This window comes from Pan troglodytes, chromosome 13 (assembly GCF_028858775.2).
Source record: "Pan troglodytes isolate AG18354 chromosome 13, NHGRI_mPanTro3-v2.0_pri, whole genome shotgun sequence".
Lineage (NCBI taxonomy): Eukaryota > Metazoa > Chordata > Mammalia > Primates > Hominidae > Pan > Pan troglodytes.
The window spans coordinates 63,868,939-63,887,118 of record NC_072411.2 but is presented as its reverse complement, the minus strand read 5'-3'; the positions used below and the strand labels follow the sequence as shown (position 1 = coordinate 63,887,118).

Sequence of the window (18,180 nt, the reverse complement as noted above, 5' to 3'; positions counted from 1 at the left end):
TCATAGCTGATTAACAGTCAATTGCAGGAATGTACCACTCTTGGCTTATGCATTCACCTGCTGGAGGACATTTGGGTTTCCAGTGCTTGGTCCAATTATAAATACAACTGCTATAAGTATTCTTGTGTAGGCTTTGGTGTAAACATAAATTTTATTTCTCTAGGGTAAATACCTAGAAGTAGGGTTGCTAGTCATATGATAAGTTTACATTCAGCTTTCTAAGACACTGCCAAACTGCTTTCCAGAATGGCTGTACCATTTTGCATTCCCAGGAGCAATGCAAGAGCGTTGCAGTTGTTCTGAATCTTCACCAGCACTTGGTATTATCAGTTGTTTTGTAGCCATTCTATGTAGTGGTATTTCATTGTGGTGTTACTTTACATTTCTATAATGGTTATTGTTGACAATTTTTCCTGAGTTTATTTGACATCCATATTTATTCTCTGGCAAAGTGTTTATGAAAACATTTTGCTTATTTTTATTGGGTTGTCTGTTCCTTACTGTCGAGTTTTGAGACTTCTTTATACATTCTGGATACACGACATTTTTTGAACATATGATTTGCAACATTTGTCTTTTCTCCCCATTTATAGTTTGACTTTATATTCTTTTAGCAGTGTCTTTCACTGAGGAAAAGTTTTAAATTTTGATAAATTCTGATTTGTGTGTGTGTGTTATAAATTATGCTTTGGTATCAAATTTGAAAACTCTCTGCCTAAAGGTCATAAAGATTTTCTTTTATGTTTTCTTCTAAAGTTTCGTATATTATATCTTACATCTTGAAACTATGGTCCATTGTGAGTTAATTTTGGTATAAGATATGAGGTTTAATTCAAGGGTTTTTTTATTTTTTGCATATGGATGTTAAATTGTTCCAATATCATACCATTTATGGAAAAGACCCAAATAAAAGACACAGAAAAAGTATATTCTTCATGGTTTGTGCCGTTTTCAAAAATCAATTAGTTATATTTGTTTGGACTGTTTTTCTGGACTTTCTAAAATGTTCCATTGATCTAGGCCTATATTTCAGTCAGTCCAGGATACTATAACAAAGTACCATAGATTGAGTGGCTTATAAACAACAGAAATTTATTTCTTGCAGTTCTGAAGCCTGGATGTCTGAAATCAGGGTGCCAGCATGGTTAGGTTCTAGTGAAGGACTTATTCTGGGTTGCAAACTGCTGTTTTCTCCTTGTAATATCACATGGTAGAAAAGGCTGAGAGAGCAGGTTCATTTTATAAGGGCACTAATCCCAATCATAAGGGCTTCACCCTCATGACCTAATTTCATCCCAAAGGCCCGATCTCCTAATACCATCATATTGGGGTGAGAATATCAACCTATGAGTTTTGGGGGAACACAAACATTTAGTTCATTGCTTTGTCTATTCCTTTGACAATACCACACTTTTTTGATTACTATAGCTTTAGAGTAATTCTTAAAGTCAGATGTTATGAGTCTCCCAACTTTGCTCTTCTTTTTCAAAACTGTTTGGCTATTCTAATCTTTTTGCCTTTTGATATACATTTTAGAACAAGTTTTTCTGTATCTACAAAATTCCTGCTTGGAATTTGATTGATATTGCACTAAATCTATGGATCAATTTAGGGAGAATAGTATCTTAAGTGTAATGATTTTTCCAACCCATGGAAACTATGTGTATCTTCATTTATTTAGGTCTTCTTTCATTTCAAAATATTTACTTCCATCAGGTTTTATAATTTCCAGAACACAGATCTTCTACCTGCTTTGTTAAATTTATACCTAGATATTTCATTTCTTGAGGCTATTGTATTTTTTAATTTGTTTCCAATTTTTAATGCTAGTGTAGAGAAATGTGATTTATTTTCATGTGACCTTGTATCCTTCAACCTTATTAAACTTACTTATTATTTCTAATTTTTTTGTAGGTTCCATGGAATTTTCCAGGTAGACGATCATATATATGTGAATATGAACCATTTTATTTTTTCCTTTCCAAGCTCTTTCTCTATTTATTTATTTATTATTATACTAGCTAGAATTCCAGTACGATATTAAGTGGCAGTGGTGAGAGTGGCCATGCTTACTTTGTTCCTGGTCGCAGGGGGAAAACAGTCTTTCATGAATAAGTATGATGTCAGTTTCCCTTTGTCTGAGAATGCCTTTATTTAACCTTCATGCCTAAAGAATATGTGAGTAGATATAGAATCCTGGACTAAATGTTCTTTCAGCATTCTCAAATGCTGTTCCATTTCCTTTTAGCCCTCATGTTTCTTAATGAGAAATCTGCAATCATTGGAATCATTGTTGCATTTTTCTCTGGCTACTATTAGAATTTTTTCTTTGTTTTTAGTTTTCAGAAGCTTGGTTATGATACTTTTTAATAATTTTGGGATTTGGGGTTTTGTTTTGGTGTTTGTTTATTTTAGCATTTATCCTGTGGGAACCCTGAGCTTCTTCAATGTGTAAGTTTATGGGGGGTTTTTTTCCAGAAATTTTCTTTCTTCTTTTCTTTCGTTTCTTTTCTTTCGTTTCTTTCCTTTCTTCCTTTCTCTTTCTTTCTTTCTTTCTTTCTTTCTCTCTCTCTCTTTCTTTCTCTCTCTCTCTTTCTTTCTTTCTTTCTTTTTCTTTCTTTTCTTTCTTTTCTTTCTTTCACTCTGTCACCCACACTGGAGTGCAGTGGTGTGATCTCTGCTCACTACAACCTCTGCCTCCCAGGTTCAAATGATTCTCCTGCCTCAGCCTCCCAAGTAGCTGGGATTACAGGCATGCACCACCACACCCAGCTAATTTTTGTATTTTTAGTAGAGATGGGGTTTTGCCATGTTGGCCAGGCTGGTCTCAAACTCCTGACCTCAAGTGATCTGCCTGCCTCAGCCTCCCAAAGTGCTGGGATTACAGGCATGAGCCACCACATCTGTCTTCAATTATTTCTTCCATAGTTTTCTGTTTGTCTGTTTGCTTCATACTCTTTCTCTTCGCTTCTGATATAGTGACAGCAGAATCAACTGAGAACAGTCATCAACAATAGCCACAGCTTGTCTTGACATCATCTTTTCTCTGACTAATTTTCCCATAAATACGCCATCAGTCACGGATAAATCTAACCAACAGATGCTAGAAACAAGTTCATCCACTTTGTCTCATACATGTCTTTACTTAAGGTCACTATCAACAGGACTCAAAGCAGAAGGATGGGACCAATCTACAGTATATACCTCAACCACACTGCTGATGTATTCAGCTGCTGAACCCAACAAACTGAATAAATCCCCCAAACCATAAAGCTTTCCCTTACAAAGCCATGTGACTTTCTCCTTAAGTTTCTATATTAACCTTTCCACTTGGCCGGAGGCATTAGATCAGGTACAGCAGGATATATAAGCAATTGCACAGTCTCTTCCTTGGACCACAAGGAGGTAGCTGAGGGCAATCCTATCATCCATAAAAACCTTAGTCCATGAACTGAGGCTAAAGAAGACTGGACTTGTATCATTAATCTTTTAGATTAAATTCAGGGGCAAATTTCTTACCAATTTTTCTAATTTGATGATTACCATTGTAGGGATAACTGCCTGTAGGGCACACAAAACTAATAAGTCAATTATCCCTCCAGGAAGCTCATCCTCATAGCCAAGTGTAGATTTTGGAGTTCTCTCCGAAATCGTCTGAAGCTTATATAATCTACTGGTGGTGTTCGCTTAAACATTCAAAGGTCTCTTATGACCATCCCTGTGGTTCAAGTCACTATATTTTTGATAGGGAGGGAAAATAATGCATGATTTGGACATAAGACATGCAGTCTTGGCCGGGCGCAGTGGCTCATGCCTGTAATCCCAGCACTTTGGGAGGCCGAGGTGGACGGATCACGAGGTCAGGAGTTCAAGACCAGCCTGGCCAGCATGGTGAAATCCCATCTCTACTAAAAATACAAAAAATTAGCTGGGCATGGTGGCATGTGCTTGTAGTCTCAGATACTCAGGAGACTGAGGCAGAAGAATTGCTTGAACCCAGCAGGTGGGGGTTGCAGTGAGCCAAGATTGCGCTATTGCTCTCCAGCCTGTGTGACAGAGCAAGACTCCATCTCAAAAAAAAAAAAAAAAGACATATAGTCTTAAGGGTTAACACAATGGTCCTAGAAAGAACATGTTATTTATGATGACTGTGACCCCAAAAATGGACCAATGTCATTTAGAAGACACAGGTTGGCAATGTCTCCAACAGGGCCTCCAGGCCAGCTAGTTGGCCTTGGGGTTCTCGGTTCAGTTCAGATAATTGAGATTATCCCTGTTTTTTAGAGAAACTGCTTGGGGACAGTCAGTCCAATCTGATCTATTTATCCATGCAAGCTACTACATGGCATTCATCCACCCCATGGAATGAGTGATTGATGGTTATAGAAAGAGGGGTAAAGAAGACACCCAAAGGTGTTAATAGGTTTTGTGTGTGTGTGTGTGTGTGTGTGTGTGTGTGTGTGTGTGTGTGTGTGTGTGTATGTAGGCGATAAAGGATCTTTCCCTGATGTTTCTAATAAACTTCTCCTCAAGGTTAAAAGCAATGATGATCAAAATGCAGGCAGAGACATCTGATGAAGAATGTTAAGCCAGCAGGAAATTACATTTAAAGCATTTACCACAGTTTGAGAGACTCACACCAAGGACTTTTCTTTATGTGGGAGGCTCCAGGGGAAGTTCTGAAAGATCATTGATTTTACTCCTGCACCTGAAATGCAGAGTGTGTTCCATTCCGGTAGCTATAATTTCACTTTTTTTCTAACCATCCTCTATCATACCCAAACCTTTTGTTGGGAAGGGTCAGAATAAGGGAGAAAAGGGCATTTTTATAAAATTTACAGAGACTCATTATGTCCCCTACATTAATGGTACATTTGGGCAATTGTAGGGGGTCTTGGCAAGCTGTATACTCAACTAAATGGTTACTACTCTTACAATGTAGGACCAAATGAAGCCAACAAGCATATCCAGTTAGCTATATAAGAATTAAATAAAAATTCCTGAGGCCTCCCTTTAGCTGGACTACCATTTGGAGGATGTACCAATCAGGCTGGCCTGAGGTTTCTGTAATAAGAAAGAATAACACATTATGCCCAGAAATGGTCATGGTGGAACACTGATTTTTCAATATAAGTTTATATAAAATCTTAACCCTTTCATCTTGATTATTATCCACATAGAGGCTGAGAGGAGATGATCAGCTTCTGCAGAAGCCACATTCAGTGACTAAACCATCTTACTTATATGTGTGCACCAGAAGGAGGTGAGAGAGGCAGAGTTGGAAACTTTTTTTAATTTTTGAAGAAGCCCTTCCAACATTTAACAATACCAGATGCCGATGGATGATAGGAAATGTGGAAGGTCTATCACATACCTTGATTATCAGCCAATTGTTGTATGGCTTTGGGGATTAAAAAGTGCATGACTCTCTGACTGTGAATGGTTCAGAAATCTGAATACATAACATAGATTAGTTTCAAGGGTCACATGGTGCGTCTAGAATAAACTAATTGGCTGTAACAGCAACAACATCCTCAGACTAGATAGATGTGCCTGCTGCCGTACTATCAATACAACATTTATTAAGTTCTTGCCTGGTTCCAACATAAGGGTGAAATAACTTTTCTAGAACTTCAGGCTGACCACAAGAATTTATCTAAATTTCTTTGATGACCTTTTCATTCTCCAGGGGGTCACTTATATTAGCATTATGAAACCAATCTGGGGCTGTAAGAGTGCAATACTAATTAATGCCTCATCTATAGTTTCCCCTTGATTTTGTCTCTTCCAGAGAAATCTCCATAAAAGGGCCAAAGTTGTTTTACAGCAGATAGAACCCATTACAGAACATTCCAAGACTTTCTACTGTCATCTCCAGATGGATTACAAGTTGGCATGATGGTAGGAGAGTCTGAGCAAAAAAGATATCCCAGTTTTGGCCATTCTTCTATTACCAACATTCCATCACCCACCTCACTCATTTTCCAAGAAAATCAGCCAAAGTTCTAATAATTTGCCTGGTTTCTGTACATAATAGTCATAAATTTTCCTCTCATGCTCACTGTAGGTATGTATCTCTAAAATTGTTGTCTGAAAGAAAATGCGGCCGGGCACAGTGGCTCACGCCTGTAATCCCAACACTGCACTTTGGGAGACTGAGGGGGGCGGATCACGAGGTCAGGAGATCGAGACCATCCTGGCTAACACAGTGAAACCCCGTCTCTACTAAAAATACAAAAAATTAGCCAGGCGTGGTGGCAGGCGCCTGTAATCCCAGCTATTCGGGAGGCAGAGGCAGAAGAATGGCGTGAATCCGGGAGGCTGAGCTTGCAGTAAGCTGAGATCGCGCCACTGCACTCCAGCCTGGGCGACAGAGTGAGACTCTGTCTGAAAAACAAAACAAAACAAAACAAAACAACAACAACAAAAAAAGAAAATGCAAACTTGTTCCTCTCTCCCCACCCCACAGCCCAAATGAATCTAAGTACTAATTGTTACAATAGGTGAACCTGAGACTACTGCCAGACTGTAATCTCCCTGCCTAAAGGACAATTAAACCATATCTATTGCCTGGTTCTCAGCTTGCAACTACCTCCCCAAATCCTCCTCATTAATGAGCAATAGAGTAGAAGAATATTTATTGCTCTGCTTACTAGACAATTTGGTCCACAAGTTTGCTACCAATACCAATGGACTTCTTTCAAAGTCTATTAATTAGCTGTGAGGCCATCATCCTTCTTTCTCCAAAAGCCATGTCTCTGTCAGTATCCCTTCCTCACTGCCAAAACTGCCAAGAATTGTGAAGGGTATCAGCATTTGCTGGGCCAGTTTTATGGATGCTAGCAAAAGCCATGAGACTCTTGAGTCAGAGACAAAAGACGGTTTATTATGCACAGAATAGTAGTACCTAGAGTATCATCATTTGTGTTGCATTCTGAGCCTCAACTCCCACAGAAGGGTGTGCAAAGGGCCAGGAGATGCTGCACATGTAGCAGGATGTGTGACAGGGGAGAACCAAGGTAAGGAACTCAAGTCTTTCATAATGGACAATAATCCTCACTGATTGTTGCCCCATAAGGAGACATTATCTTTACTGTATAAAGATAAAAAACCTACCCCTTGCTCCAGAGAGAGACACTATCTATATCTTCCTAGTGTGTTCACAATACAAACATACTTGTAAAGACAGACAGGCACAAAGGCACTTAGTGCCTTTGCCCAAAAGATGTTTGGGAACATAAGGGATACATGGAGATTTGTCTCCCAACAGCCATCTTCATGTTCTGATCACTCTCAGAAAAAGAAAGAAAAATCTTTGAATTAAAAGCTTTTTGTTGAAATTGAAACTTCTTTGTGAACCTTTTCACCACCTTCCTACCTCTAAATATTCCCGATTTTATTTGCCCATTCTTCAACGCATTCTTTGAGGGGGGAAAAAAGAATTCTTGGGATTTTGCTTTCATTATTTCCTTTTTCATTATATTTTGTACAGATTATATGATTTTTACCTAGAAATCTTTACTAGGTTTTAAAAAGAAAACCCATACTATTCCTATATGGCAGCAAAAATTATTAGTCTAGCCAGAAAAAAATTCATTTACCTTAGAAGAAAAATGTAAGATTAGGAATAAATCCAGCAAAATTATGTAGTATATTTGTGATAAAAATTATAAAAATTTATTGAATGATGAGGAAGCCTTAGTCATAAAAAAAATCATGAATTCAATGTTAGTTCAATAAAACATCTGGTATGTTTTAAACTTTTCAAAACACAAAAGAATGAGTAAATCAGTAACAGCTATAGAGCAATTACTGAAATTTATAATATTAATCATTTCATATATGAAAATAAACCAATTAATAAGTTATTGAAATAATTAGGTTACAACTAAGTCATAATTGAGAGTATTTCAGAGGGCAAAGGTGAAAAATAAACACACAATGATAATATAATGTCATATTTCTGTGTAAATAAATATCTGTGGTAACTCTTGCCTAACTCAGCCTCATCTTCTGCCAGTCTTTCCCTTGCTATTACAGTCTAGGTACATTAGCCTTCTTTAAGACTCTTAAAAATATCATGCTCTTCCCTACCTCAGAATCTTGTAGCTGTCTTAGACATCTACTCTCTGCTTAAATGTAGTATACTTTGGCACACCTACCTAATCATCTTTGTAAAACAGACATATGAACACATACATATCCACATCTAAGCATATTCATATACAAACAAATCAGGCCCCTGTTATCCTAACTTATAGCACCCTACATCTCTTGATCTACTTATCACAATTGCAACTAATAATTAATTGTGCAATAATTGATTTTGCATCTATCTCTTTGCTAGAATGGATAAAATATAAAGGCAGAAACCATGTTTGTTTTATTCACTGCTATATCCTCAGTAAATATCAAAGGTTTAACAAATATTAATTTATTTAAAAGATGAAACCAAGATGTATTTTGTACACTTTTGGCTTTTTTAAAAAATTTTATCTTGTTGTATGAACTTTATGCATAGCTTTCTGGGTAAAGTAGGGTAATAAAATATATCTCATCAACATGTCAGCTTGTTTGTTTCTGGGTTTTTTTTAAAAACAGAAAATAAGCTTGCTCAAAGTTTCCAGTCTTATTCTGTAACTGTAATTACAATAACAGGAAAAAAAAAAAACCTCACAACTACCTTAAGAGCAGCTAGAAGTTCAGAGTAAATCCATCAATATGAAAGGTAACCTTAGCCTATTAAACTAAATATAACACTGGCATGTTATGAAAATGGATGGAAAAATTGTAAAAATGTTTGGATTAATATTTCAAACTGCCATTGTATAAGAAATAGTATTAGTTAACTGCATTAAAGAGGAAAATAGATTCTTAAAGTAAATCAGATAAGAATAGATGTGGTTATTAAAATATAGGGAAACATATTCTTTACTGAACTCAATAAAACTGCCCTGGTTGTTGTTATTTTTTTTTTTAGCTTTAGTTCCTACAATATGCATTCCTTGGGAGCTGAAACATGCAGAGCACTTAGCACACTTATGTCAATTTTTAAATGCATATTCTATAGAAAGAAATTGGTATGGTTGGGCTGTGTCCTCACCCAAATCTCATCTTGAATTTTAGCTCCCATAATTCTTATGTGTTGTGGCAGAGACCCAGTGAGAGATACTTGAATCATGGGGACAGTTTCCCCATACTGTTCACGTGGTAGTGAATAAGTCTCATGAGATCTGATGGTTTTATAAGGGGAAACCCCTTTTGCTTGGCTCTCATTCTCTCTTGTCTGCTGCCATGTAAGATGTGCCTTCCTTTTGCCTCCTGCCATGATTGTGAGGCCTCCTCAGCCATATGGAACTGTGATCCATTAAACCTCTTTTTCTTTATAAATTACCCAGTCTCAGGTATGTCTTTATCAGCAGCATGAAAACAGACTAATACATAAATATAGAAAAAAAGTAAAATATCCTCAAATAATATATTTACAGAACATGAGAAAACATTCCCTTATTATTCAAGTGGAATGAAATTACTGCAAATAGTATAAAAAACAAAGTGGAATAATTTAGATGAATTATAAGTTCAATTATATTGAGATTCATGAGAATCCATGACAATTTTGCTATCTTATTAGCCAAGAGGGTCCTTTAACTCGGCAACTAATTAAATGATGGCAAGCAAAGAAGTTGCAGTTCAAAAAAATGTGAGGCTGATTTCTTCCTAGATTTATTGAGCAAATAAAGTATCTTTTAAAAAAACAACATACTGCAGTCTTCAGCCTGGCTGTACTTTGATTAGTTGCTTGGTCAATTCATTAACTGTAGGATAGTATCTATTCCAGTTCACATAAATGCTATACCATATTTATTGTTCTTAAATTGCTTATAATCTGGTTTTACAAATAAGATGAATACATAATAACAGACAATGTAAGACAATAATAATTAAGCACTAACATGTCTGGTTCTTAGTGCTATAAGGGTAAAGAGGTGTAAAAACAAATGAAGGCTACACGGTCAAGGAGGTTTTCACAAGAAGAGGTGGGATTAAGTCAGGCCACACCAGCATTAAGGACATAATATTTTTGACTATATGGTAAAAGAAAAAGATCCAGGATTACTGAGACAAAATTAATGGTTTGGTTTAGGCAATGGATTTAGAAATATAATAATATAGAAATAGAATAATTCTAATAGAATTATTCTAATAGAATAATTAGAAATAGAATAATGCAAGAAAATATCTCAGTAGCTGAAGTTTAAGATGAAATCCCAGGTCTGAAATCCACTGCATGCTCTAGAGAGGGATTTGATGCAGATGTATATTTTATATATATATATATATATATATATATATATATATATGAATTAGAATTAAAACCAAGGAAAAGCTGGAATCCAGCCAAACCTGAAGCATTAAGATCCCGGGTAAGCAGTAAAACAATAGCCAGGTTGTCTGAATCAAACAAGGATGAAAAAATACCAGAGAGAAGAAAAGCAAAAATTCCAATACTAGGGAACCAGAAAGAGTCCTTTCCTATGCATGTATATATAATATATGGTAAATAATATGTATATATTTATACATACAAATAAAAATAAGCATATATAAAATTATACTACATATTTAAAATATATAGAGATATATAACATTTTAAATGAGGATTATATCTTTAATAATTGATGATTGGTTGAAATTAGTGTGGACCAAACTGGAAGCAGTCAATACCAAAAATTCAAAAGCTCGAGAAAAAAACAGTAATTTAGTTTTGTAAGCAAATCCAAGGGTCAGTAGTACAAAAATGAAATTCCAAAAAGCAGATCTGCAGGCAGAAGTAAAGGAACAAGTGAGTCATGAATACTGTTTTATAAGAATTTAATAAAATACAATAACTAGGTTTATCACACTAGTTTGCATCACGTAATGAGCACAAGTCCAAATGCGCAGGCTTTGTCTAGCAAAGTGGTTCCATCATAGGAAAACTGGAGTGAAATAGAATATCTCATTAAAGGGAAACTTGGTTGCAAGACAGGAATATGGATAACAGAAAGAAGCAAAGAAATAATAGCACTGGAGAGCTGGGGACCAAAGTCAGAGTAAACCCAGGAGTAAGACGCTAGCAATGGTGAATAAGCAATGTACTGATATTGGGCTCCTTATATTTCTACCTGCCAGAATTAGTCTCCCAGAAGATTGGACCAAGCCCCAAAAGAGGAAATTATAGATGTAAAAATACTTTTCAAGCAATAAAGAATCACATAAATATTGGCCGGGCGCGGGGGCTCACGCCTGTAATCCCAGCACTTTGGGAGGCCGAGAAGGGCGGATCACGAGGTCAGGAGATCGAGACCATCCTGGCTAACATGGCGAAACCCCGTCTCTACTAAAAATACAAAAAATTAGCCGGCCTGGTGGCGGGCGTGCCTGTAGTCCCAGCTACTCGGAAGGCTGAGGCAGGAGAATGGTGTGAACCCAGGAGGCGGAGCTTGAAGTGAGCCGAGATCGCGCGCCACTGCACTCCAGCCTGGTTGACAGAGCGAGACTGCGTCTCAAAAAAAAAAAAAAAAAAAAAAAAAAAAAAGAATCACATAAATATTACTGATGATTACATTAGAGATAGGGGGTGATGGTTATAATGATGATATAGAATTACCTACCAGAAATAGAGAGCTTTACAAATTGAAGCAGGTAGAATAATCATGCCATTAATTAAAAGAGAGTTGTCAGAATGAGAGCCAGCATTGTAGGTTGGGTGCTCCAAAGATAACTTTTGCATATGCTAACTTTGAGGTGACTAAGGGACCATCATATGAAGAAGGTCATAAGGCAGTTGGAGATTTGAGATTGGATTCTGGAAGAGAGAGCAGGGACAGAGATAGAGACATAGATAACATTTAACTAAAGATATCACATGATTACAATGATGATGATGACTCAAAATGAAAGTCTTGAGAGAGAAGAAGACTCAACACTGGAGAAGTAATAAGGTTTAAGATTTGGCAGAAGGAAAATAAGTTAACAAAAGAATCGGAAAAGGAATAAATATGTAAAAGGATTAATACATTACACAAACATTTAATGAACATCTTTCTTTTGTCAGATACCATACTAAGTAGTGAATAAGACAGATATAAACAGAAAAAAAGCCTCTGCCTTCATGGAACATACATCTCACGGAGAGAGTAGTATAACCAGGAACAAAGTAGAAAAGAATTTAAAAAGAATAAGAAGTCAATAATGTTGGATGTTGTAGGGTGGTCAATGAGAACTGTGTTAAGAGAAAGAAGATCTGGCTAGCCTAATTTTCAATAGCACTGGAATTCCAAAGAACATTTATTACTGTTATAATCAGAAATAGACAAATAAGGTATTTCCATTTGGAATATGGACTATATTTTCAACAAATAATTAGTTAAGAAAATCAAATTTAAATCATTATGCTATCTGAGGAAAGCCCTTGTAGAATCATAACTGGAAACAACAAATTCCTTAGCAAACTTCTATCTTTGCATTATTAGCTATATTACTTATATTGCCTTAATAACTCATATACTAATTAACCAGGGCTTAAAGAGATAGTTCCTAATAATCAGTGAAAATACTCTCCTTTTGCAGGCCCTCTCCAAAAGCACTCTATTTTTTAGACCCTTTCTGGACAATATTTTACAAATATGTTGAGAATATATATTTATCATGCCAGCATTACAAGTACAATGACAGAAGTGAATTGAAAAACTTCCATTTTAATATGTGATCTTGCTGTCATGAAGTACACAATCCTTGGTTACTATGACATTTAGCTTAAGAGAACAGATTCACAAAATGCTTACCATTGTGCATTTCTGAATCACAGATACTTTTCTTCCTCTTTATCTTTGTTATAGTTCAGATGAATCCATATTCAGATAATCTATCTTATGAAATTATGACAAGTTTGGTAGTTCTGTTCCAAATTTATGTCTCCAGTCTCCTTGAAGCTCAATAATATTTTCCATTTTTAGTTGAACTTTAAAATTGTGTTCATAGTATTTGAATGTCATGCACAATCTATTCATTGAAATTTCTAGATTTTAATTCATTTACATAATTGAAATAATATAATATTATCAATTCTAATTAGTAATTTCATTACAGGGTAATAGATTGATAAAATGAATGCTTCAGATGAAGCACCAAGAACAGATATTTATTTCCACATGGGATATAAGATTATATGCAGAATTTGCAAACCATGCTCTAAAAACCTAGTTATGTGACTCTAATTTTTCACCCACACAGAGGCTATAAAGGATCATGAGATGAAACAGACACATTTTAGAGTTCTTCGGAAAGAGCTGTAACATGAGTCTGACATTTACTTATTCTCCTTAAAAGGGATGGCAGTAGGGGTATGATTCTTACCTGAGAAACATAAAGTCAGCCTAGCTGCTGATGGCTGACATTGCTGCATTCAATAACACACACTTTCAGTATTTACCAGACCACTCAATCTGAGTGTGTGTGTGTCTTCTGTGAATCATACATAAGCCACACACATGAGAGGGGAGCGGGGAGAAGAGAGAGAGAGGGTGTGGAATATAGAGTCATCTTGGGCTGCCATAGAGCACTGAGAATATTTCAGCAGAGAGACTATCATTATAACTGAATGCCCAGGGGATGAAGAGGAATAAATAGTAAGGCAGAAAAGAGTGCAGGTGAGAAAACCTCCAGGAGAGAATGAATAAACTCAAATTCTTGCTAAGCCTAAAGAGTGTGACATTAACTTGCCACAGTAGCAGTGAAGTAAGAACTTTCCTGCTTTACCTCCATTAGAGAGATAAGAAACTAGAGCTAGGAAGATGATGGAGCATCTACAGGAAGATGTTCAAGGTAGAAAAGAAAAAAAAGCAACTACAGTTGACTCTTGAATAACACAGGTCTTAAAGGTGCTGATCTCCCACACAGCTGAAAATCTGTATATAACTTTTGACTCCCTCAAAACTTAACTACTAATAGCCTACTGTTGACCAGGAGCCTTAATGATAACATAGTCAATTAACACATAATGTGTATATTATGTGTATTAAGTACTGTATTTTTACAATAAACTGGAGAAAACAAGAAAATCACAAAGAAGAGAAAATATATTTACTACTCATTAAGTGAAAATGGATTATATAAAGGACTTGATCCTCATTGTCTTCATGTTGAGTATGCTGAGGAGGAGGAAGAGGAGGGGTTGGTCTTGCTATCTCAGGAGTGGCAGAGGCAGAAAAGGTAGAAGGGGAGGCAAGAGAGGCAGACACACTTGATGTAACTTTATGGAAATACATTGTAATTTCTGACCTTTTCGCTTTTTCATTTCTCTAAAACTGTTTCCATGAGATGCGATCCTTCTTCCACCATTTATTTTAGTTTCAGTGCACATATTATAGAAGGGTCCATGTTGTAAAAAAAGTTGAACCTAGTCTTGAATAATTGTAACTCTTCCACCAGATTGTCTAATGTGAATTTGTTTTCTGGCACTGCTTTTTCAGTGTTTTCTTCCTTATCTTCTGGCGCTGGTTTAGAAATACTCATCTTCATCGAGTCATCTTCTATTAATTCCTCTGACATGGTTTCTGTTTGCTCTTGAGTTTCTCCAAGATCCATATCCTGATACCTTTTACCCCCACCTTTTTTGCCATATTCACAATCTGTTTCATAATTTCCTTGATTGGCTGTGTTGTAAATCTTGTGATGTCATGCACACTGGAACACAGTTTTCTCCAGCAGGAATTTGTGGTTTCAAGCTTGATGGCTTTCATGGATTTTTCTGTAGCAATGAAGGCATCTTTAATGGTGTAATCCATCTAGAGTTTCATGATGTCTTCTCTATTGGGGTTCTCTTCCAATTGACGATGCTTTCCATAGGGTACCATGTGTAATGAACCTTAAAGGTCCTTACAAAACCTGATCTAGAAGCTGATTACAAGTATTGTGTTTTGGGGCAAATAGATCACTTTAACACCTTCATGAACATTAGCTCCTGGGTTTCTACACGGCCAGAGGCATTGTCCAACATTGAAAGGATTTTCAAAGGCATTTCCTTACCGGTAAGGTACTTCCTGACTTCGGGGACAAAGCATCGATAGAACCAAAGTAGAAAAAGGATTCTCATTGTCCAGGCCTTTTAGTACAACCAAGAGACTGGCAGGCAGTATTCATCTTTTCCTTTCAAGGATCTAAGGTTAGTAGTTTTATAGATAAGGGTAGTCTTGATCATAAACCTGGCGGCATTTGCAAAAAACAGTAGAGTTAGCCTATTCCTTTCTGCTTTAAATACTGATGTTCTCTTCCTTTGTGGCATTTTTCCCCCCAGAATTGGGCACTTTCGTCTGCTTTAAAAACCTGTTCAAGCAGATATCCTTTCTCTTACAAAAATCATAAATGAAAGAAAATACACTTACAGTACTTTACTGTATTTGTTGATAAGTTTCTGCATCTTTTTATGTTATCTGCCTGAAACGGTGGGCAACCACTGCTGCAAACCTCAATCTGCAGTACATGTCAAGCAATTCAACTTTGTCTTGTAATGTTATGACTTTTCTCTGCTTCTTGGGAGCACTTCGAGCATCACTGTGGCACTTCATATGGGTTCCATGGTTATATTCAAGGTTCACAATATTATACTAAACATGATGAAAAATATGTGAGAACCATGAGAGATCATTCTTTTTATGGCAATATGCTGTTTACTGAAGAGATGAACTGCTCAGGTAGACGTGATTAGCATCACAAGGTGTTTTAAGGGGATACTGGAAACACTTGCACTCACACAATAGCAACAGCAAGTGGCTACAACATTATTACAGTAGTACATTAAGTACAACAGTAAACTGTATGCAGTTATGATTTAATACTTCATTTTTTGCACTTGTTTACATTTCTCTCAGTTGCCAATGACACCATGCACAGTCTATAAGTGTTTGTGTACATAAGGCCTGATAAATTTCAACTTTTATAAGAGATTTGTGTAGATTTTATGGTAGTATATGATACAATAGACTAGTATCTACCTATATGTTATGCATTCATGACATACTTTTTTCCTAATTTTTTTATATTTCTAGACTATGCAGTTTATCTGTGAGTTTTTTCAAAATGTCACAAATCTAAAAAAAAAAGTATATATATATACACACAATTTGTTTTTGAGACAGTTTCTTTCTGCCATCCAGGCTGGAGTGCAGTGGCACTGTCTCGGCTCACTGCAGCCTCCACCTCCTGGGTTCAAGCAGTTCTCCTGCCCCAGGCTCCCAAATAGCTGGGACTACAGGTGCGCATCACCATGTCTAGCTAATTTTTGTATTTTTAGCAGAGAGGAGGTTTTGCCATGTTGGCCATGATGGTCTCCAACTCCTGGCCTCAAGTGATCTGCGTTTCTAGGCCTCCCAAAAGGCTGGGATTACAGGCATGAGCCACTGCACCTGGCCCATACATTTTTAATATAAAAATACATAATATACAAAAACTACATAATATAGATATAAATGTAAAAGTCTATGTATAAGTGGACCTGCACAGTTCAAACCCATATTGTTCAAGGGTCAACTGCATTTTTAATTAGCCTGTTATCTCTCAGACTAGTTGGTCTAGAAAAAATATCAGTACTTTGAATAGCCATTTAAAAAAAAGCACAATTTGTGATTCTAGAGTTACACTAAGAAATCAATTAAATATTCCCATTAGACTGACCCAGTGTGAGCAGACATAGTCATTTTGTGTTGCATGACAACCAGTTCTGACTACCCAATCACTTCTCAGAGGTCACATCTCATAGCAGCCATGCTTCCACATTGGTATTAGGGTCCCCATGTCTCTGAAACATTTTCTCTCATCACTGTTTCCAAAGACTTATTTCAGTTCACTCTTCATCAGTAATCTGGATGTCTATAATACCATGCATCCAACCCCCAAATCTCAATTGCTATGTACATGAGTGTTAATTTTAAGGCTTATTAGTGTTTCCTTTTATAAAGCATGAGGCCTACTCAATACACACCTTTAAAATACTATTTGTAAGTAAACATGTGGTTATAACACCCTCACAGTTATGAATAAGGAGTATTTGAAAGTGTGAGATAGGGTGTCAGGTATTCAAAAGGCTTCCCTAAAACACAATGATAGCAGCAATGATAAAGAAAATAATAATTTATTGAAATAGGGTCATCTATTCAGCGACAAGAAATATTTTATTTTGATTCAAGATAACGTATGGTTCCCTGTATCAGGCCTTCATTCTTTAAAATAGAAATGATTTTATAGGTATTACGTTATTTTCACAAAAGATTTTTCATAACCATCCTACTAACATATTTTTAACATCTTAAAAAGGGATTAAGATTATGTTTCAATACAGTAAATTTTCCAAATGTGTAATTCAACACCCATTTTCATGTCTATTAAAAATAGACACCTTAAAATAGTATTACATATTTCATGTAAATTGCAGTACTATCAAAATCAGAAAAAATCTTCCCGTTAAAAATTGTTATTTTTATTAGAGATGCTGTCTTGTTCTGTCACACAGTCTGGAGTGCAATGGCATGATCACTGTAACCCTGAACTCCTGGGCTCAAGCAATTCTCCCACCTCAGCCTTCTAAGTAACTGGGTTTATAGGTGTGAGCTACAGCACCTGGCAGAATTGTCTAAGTTAATAGAATATTTCTCCTGTGTTGATGGATATTTATTTTTACGATAGCCACTGAAACCATAGAGCAGTGAAATACAAACTTCAGCCAAGATTATGGAAAATCAAGATATGGGTCTGCTTCTATATATACTAAAACATATAATGGAAATAAATAACATAGAAAAATTTGCCTAAAGAATAAAGGTATCAGCCTCTTAGCAGACTCTACTGGAATCTATAGCCACATCAAAAAAATACCATTATGAGAGTGAAATCAGAACCCACAATAGTGAGAAGATATTTAAAACACATAAAACTAACAAAGGACTTATTTCCATAACATGTAAAGAACTTCTACAAATCAATAAAAGCTCATTAAAAATATGACTTTGGTAGGCACTTCCTAGAAGAGAATATCCAAATGGCCAAAGGCATATGCAAAGTTACTCAATTTCATTGGTAATCAAGAAATATAAATTAAAACAATAAGATATAATTACATACCTTAAGAGAATGGCTAATGTT

General features: G+C 36.1%; 1 protein-coding gene across 19 annotated transcripts in view; it reads right to left on the bottom strand.

Moving 5' to 3' along the window:
- The window catches only part of SLC4A10 (solute carrier family 4 member 10), a 363,956-nt gene that overhangs the window by 145,217 nt on the left and 200,559 nt on the right, over positions 1–18,180 (bottom strand). The gene's annotated exons all lie outside the window — the stretch shown is intronic.